Here is a 6426-nt window from a genome sequence, read left to right as displayed (position 1 = left end):
ATACTGATGTAAACAAAAAACAACCACTATCAGCTAATTTACAAAGAAAAGCATTGTGCATTGCAAAAGGAAGCCACATCCTTTACAACACAGAATCATTACATATAACACATTCTATACATACAGTATAAATAAAGGACAACACTGGCACACCACACGGCAATGCCAGCATCAAAATGGAGTGGTGGTGGTGTAGTGGTCTAAAGTACATAACTGGTAATCAGAAGAATGCTGGTTCGAGCCCCACAGCCACCACCATTGTGTCCTTGAGCAAGGCACTTAACTCCAGGTTGCTCTGGGGGGATTGTCCCTGTAATAAGTGCACTGTAAGTCACTTTGGATAAAAGCGTCTGCCAAATGCATAAATGTAAAATATACATTTGCACATACATCAAATAAGCACTCTTAAAGGTGAAATATGTCATTTCTGTGGCACCAAATGAAACTGCAATACAGAATCCCTCCAATGTCATTGTTCAGACAAACAGGTAGTCCGCCCCATGCTGAGCCAGAAGTTGGGGTCGTTCTACTCAAACAAAAAGAACATGTTTTAAAAGCACCACAGAGCCACAGTGTTAACACCCTTCATGATGTCTAAGCACCCATGTCTTTCTTGTTGCACGTTAAGTATTTTAACTAGGGCAGTAGATTAAAATATGAATCATGATAAATCTTCATTTTAAAGATTCCTATGTATAGAAGTTGGTTTAGCAATTGTTTTGCTTGTAGGAGAATACAATAAACGGTATGTTTATGTACAGAAAATGACGATAAATTCACCATAAGAATAAATACAATAAACCTGTTCATATACAGTATATATATAAATTAGGGCTGTCTGATTAATTTGACAAAAAATAACACGATTAAAAAAAAGAACGCAATTAATCGCACCATAATAAGGAAGATTCCTGAGAAATTCAAGCTTGTAATACCACCTGTTTACTCCAGAGGGCAGTAAGTGAAATTTCAGCTGTATGAGCAACACGCAGTTTATACAGTGAAGAAAACAACCCACAACACAGACATGCGTTCAAAACACTCGAAGGAGCGCAAATGCGATCTAAGGGACCTCAAGATGTGTTTAAAGATTGAGTATTAAACTATATTTAACTTGAAACAGTGAACTAAACATTTTATGTTTATAATGCAACGCACCCGAGAATTTTTAAAGATAACTATGTATAATTATATATTGATATAAAAATGCATAATCTTTATATATTGAATTATTGTTATATGAGGGGCTTTCTCAGCAAATATTTGTATATGCATATGCATATATGGAAGCACAGCGTCGTTCTAGCGGGAAGACTAGCAGCTGTACATCATCACATCATTAGCTGGGTCATTCCTAGCCAATCACATGTAAGCCATTGCTTTATAAGTCCACTCACAATCTATCACATTGCTGTTTCGGTGTGCTAACACGGCAGCCTCCACCACCCCACCACCACCAGTTGAGCCCTGTCCCGCACAGGGGTAGACTCCTCGCCGCTGCCTCCTATCTCCGGCAGGACATGATGGTTCCGGGTACAACTCCCTCGGACCGCCGGACGGGCCTACGCCAAAGAGAGAGACATTACTTTCTGTTTTACATTTATCAAATAAATGGCATCTTAAACTTCACTCAAGCCTGCGTGTCTTCCTGATAGAAATATATATATACGTATATGCACATATATATATATATATACTGTTTTTAGGTCATTGGACAGGGCTAAGCTGACTTTAATAATATTACTTCCAGAAAAAAAAAGGAAAAAATAAGAGAAATGGTTGGTTTTGACATGCATTGATCAATGTGTTACAGGAAACTCTTATGAGGTTGAAAGGAGGACCCTAGCGAGAGGTAAAAATGTCATACCCCTGGATCCCATCAGACAGATTTAGTGGAGTTTGGGAAGTCGTAGATTCTGCACCTGTCACTATAAAGCATATACACACTGAAAGAGGGATAGTTGTCCTTGTGAGATTTTCAGGTCATCGGCCTTTTGTCTTTCCAGCCTGCATCGATGCATACAAAATAACTGAAATCTGACAGCCCACATTTTAAGACACTATGCTGGGGCTGGATTCCGGGGGTGATGGGTCTGAAGGTAACCCCCAAATCCATTATCAAGACAAATCTACGCCCTTCCACACACTCATATTCACAGCATTCTCCCAAAACAATGGCATAATAGTTCTGTAATGAGTTTGAAACAAATGTACAGACTGACAGACTGACTCACACTGTTTAGTTGAGTGTTTGTGGGTCCCCGAGCGGTTCGGTTAGTGATTGTGTTATTGTATTGTAATATGTGTGTGGATTTGTTCTGCCCTGGGGGTTCTGTGTCATTTTGGCTCAGATCCGTTCCACCCATCTGGTTGAGGACAAAACTGAGAGGATCAGACCTAGCCAGAAATATTTCACACATACACACGCACACACGCACACACATGCAGTGATGGACAAAGCAATGCACTAACTATTAGAAGTTAAACAATTATTCGACAAACATAATTTCTTTCTTTCTTTCTTATGGGCAAGGCTTGCCACCATGACTGTAAGGGTTTATTAGTGGTTGCAAGGTGTTATCAGGTCAGTGTAACTTCATCCAAGTTTGTTTCCCCATTTTATGTCTGTTTGGCAGAAATTGTATGTTTGATTGCTCAGAAAAGTAAAAGCACACCTCTCCTCTAAGCTGCACGAAGACGTTCATGTCCATCGCTCAAATTCCAAGACATAATACAATGTTTAATAGGGTTCGGTGTTTCAAACAAATAGATAGAGAAAACACGACGTAGCTCTCTTTGTCATCATCTATAAGTTTGTGTTAAATTTGTTCCCCTGCAGGAGGTGTGATGGTTTGACCTGGAGCTCAGTGTGTTGTTAAGGAACAGGTGGGGAAGGAAGACACCAAAGATTGGGATAGGGGAGTTTGGACTCAACCATAGGCACATGTCATGTTCAATGTCCTGTAAGAACCGGATGAATTCAGCCTGCACTCTCTGTCTAGTCTCTGGATATAGCTCGCTTCCCTTTTTTATTGCACTGTAAGTATATGGCCATTTCACACATTTTATCATCCGTAGCATAAACGGTGCAAGACAAGATGCACTCTGAAGTTTAATCCTTAGGGTTAGGGGTTTGTTCACATCACTAAACCTAAGTTTGGGCAACAGTAATGATTGACTTAGTAAGCACTAATTAAAGGAATAGTTCACCCGAAACCTTTACACACTCTCATGCCATACCAGATGTGTATGACTTCATCTTCAGAACATGAAGATTATTGGAAGAATAGTTCAGCTCTGTAGGTCCTTACAGTGCAAATGGAAGTTGACCAAATCTTTGAAGTCAGCATAAAGGTAATCCAGAAGACTGATGATCAATGGCATGAGGGTGAGTAAATGATGAGAACATTTTCATTTTTGGATGGACTAACACATAAATATCTATCATACTGTTTTGGAGCAAAAAATAACATGTTTACAGGAACACAGACATTTATTTACTCTGTTCTAAAATATTGAATCACTCCGTTCGAGTGTTGGAGAGAAAGAATGAGCATTAAACACACTTTGAGCTGATGAACTGCTATGTGTGTGCAATCTGCCATGTGGAGGTCAAGATTTATAAAACACCTCATGATCACTCAGCACCAACATTCACTCTCTGGATCACTCATTCTTTCCATCACTCAATCACTCACTCACTCACTCACACCAACACACACACACACACACACACACACACACACACACACACATTTAAAGGGTACAGAAAGCTATGGAATTAATGAACTCGTGCGTGCGTGATTTCAGACTCTCTAGTGTTGTTGGATCTGTTTTTGTGGGAGGAAACATCAGGGTAAAGAAAATGTTATGACAGAGTAGTGAGTGAAACATCACAGATGTGACCACACACACCACTGAGAAACTACTTTTTGAAGATTTGCTCATGTTTATGCAAGATGTTTGTCAACCTAATGCAAACGTGTGTGTGTGTGTGTGTGTGTGTGAGAGAGAGAGAGTGTGTGTGTGTGTGTGTGTGTGTGTGTGTGTGTGTGTGTGTTTGAGAGAGTGTGGTGTGTGAGTGTGTGTAAGTGAGCGTGTATTTATCACTTTGTGGGGACCAAATGTCCCCATAAGGATAGTAAAACCTGACATTTTTGAAGTTGTGGGGACATTTTGTCGGTCCCCATGAGGAAAACAGCTTATAAATCATACTAAATTATAGTTTTTTAAAATGTAAAGATGCAGAAGGTTTTCTGTGAGGGTTAGGTTTAGGGGTAGGGTTAGGTTTAGGGGATAGAATATAAAGTTTGTACAGTATAAAAACCATTATGTCTATGGAAAGTCCCCATAAAACATGGAAACACTACATGTGTGTGTGAGCGTGTATTTATCACTTTGTGGGGACCAAATGTCCAGTTGATGACATCATTACAATGAAATATGGATGAAACATCACAACATAATACATGTTTTCTCATAAAAACAGAGCAAGTGACACCGTAAAAAGTATTGATTGACACTTTTGAATATAATGACCCTTTATTCTAGACTCTTTTACTTCTATTTTGTCTCTAAAATTCTCAGATTTAAGTGTGTTTGAATTGTTGAATTTTCAATGATGAACACTCTCGGGACATTTCTCCACATAACGACATTATTAGCAGACACCAAAAGTATTCATACTTGCTTAGTCTTTCTACAATTGTGGTGCTAGATGCCGTCGCTCACTTTAAAATGGCAAAAAGTGCAACTGCACATGTACGTTATTCCTACACTGAAATATGAATAATAATAAAATACAAATAATAATAATATTAATATTGTCTTATTTACTGGTAAACATATCTAAACATCCTTGAAACAACAACAAATATTTGAGAAGCAAAATAACATAATATATTAAGTCAAAATCTAAGGAAATTGTTTGAGGTTTATGATTAAAACAAGAAAACAAAATTGGCAATTGATTAAGAAAAATAAACTTGGTTTCTCTTTGAATTAAGCTTTTTTTCTTTTCCCATTGGAAAATAGTTTTTTCTTGTTATAAGCATAAATATTACAAAATTCGGCTAGATTTCTCTGAAAACAAGACAAAATCCCTTGTCATTTTCTTCTCTTATCTTGTATATTTTTTACAGGAAAACAAGACACAAGTACTCAGTAAGAAAATTATTGTTTTGCATTATATACATATATATATAAATATTGTATTTGTTTGCATTGTATATAAAATGTTTAACAACATTTTTAAACTGTAATTTGGAACAGTTTGTGATCTTTATTAATCTTTACATTGTTTTAATTGTTAAAGTCTCTAAGCGCATAAAAATATGAACTTCACTGACATTTATTTCTAATAAAAATAAAATAGCAGAAAAGGTTTTGTTTAAAAACATTGTATCTTTGGCATAAACTGAAATAAGTAAGAAGTTACATTAATAAGTATTATTTAACAATTCACATAAAACACAATCATCACTGTGTTATGGCAATATAAAAACAGAAAAGGAACTGCCCTCGTATGTCTTATAGGTTAAAAATCTAGATATTGATAATTACATTTAATTTAAGATCAGAATGAAACACATGATGTAGAATATCTTTAAAAAGTGATCAATGTTTTCTTAACTAAACATTTCTTAATATGTTCATTAAGAGTTTTTCCACTTTTTCTCTCTAAACACTAAACACACACATCCACACAAATTCCCTCTTTATCAGACACACACACACACACACTCACACTCACACTCACTCACACACACACTCTCACTTACACACACTCTCACTCACTCACTCACACACACACACACACACACACTCTCACTTACACACACTCTCACTCACTCACACACACACACACACACACACTCACACACACACTCTCACTCTCACTCACACACACTCTCACTCACACACACACACACTCACACACACACACTCACTCACTCACTCACACACACACACATACACACAGTCTCACTCACACACACAGTCTCACTCACACACACACACACACACACTCACACTCACACACTCACTCACTCACACACACTCTCACTCACACACACTCTCACTCACACACACACACACACACACACACACACACACACACACACTCTCACTCACACACTCTCACTCACACTCACACACACACTCACTCACACACGCACACTCACACACACACTCACTCACTCACACACACACTCACACACACACACACTCTCACTCACACACTCAAACACACACACACACACACACACTCACTCACACACACACACTCACACACTCACTCACTCACTCTCAAACACACACACACTCACACACACTCAAACACTCACACTCACTACACACACACACACACACACACACACACACACACACACACACACACACACTCACTCACACTTAAATTAATATCGA

This window comes from Xyrauchen texanus, chromosome 38, assembly GCF_025860055.1.
Source record: "Xyrauchen texanus isolate HMW12.3.18 chromosome 38, RBS_HiC_50CHRs, whole genome shotgun sequence".
In the NCBI taxonomy this organism is placed as follows: Eukaryota; Metazoa; Chordata; class Actinopteri; order Cypriniformes; family Catostomidae; genus Xyrauchen; species Xyrauchen texanus.
The sequence above is the reverse complement of the archived record's forward strand: the minus strand, read 5'-3'. Positions refer to the sequence as shown.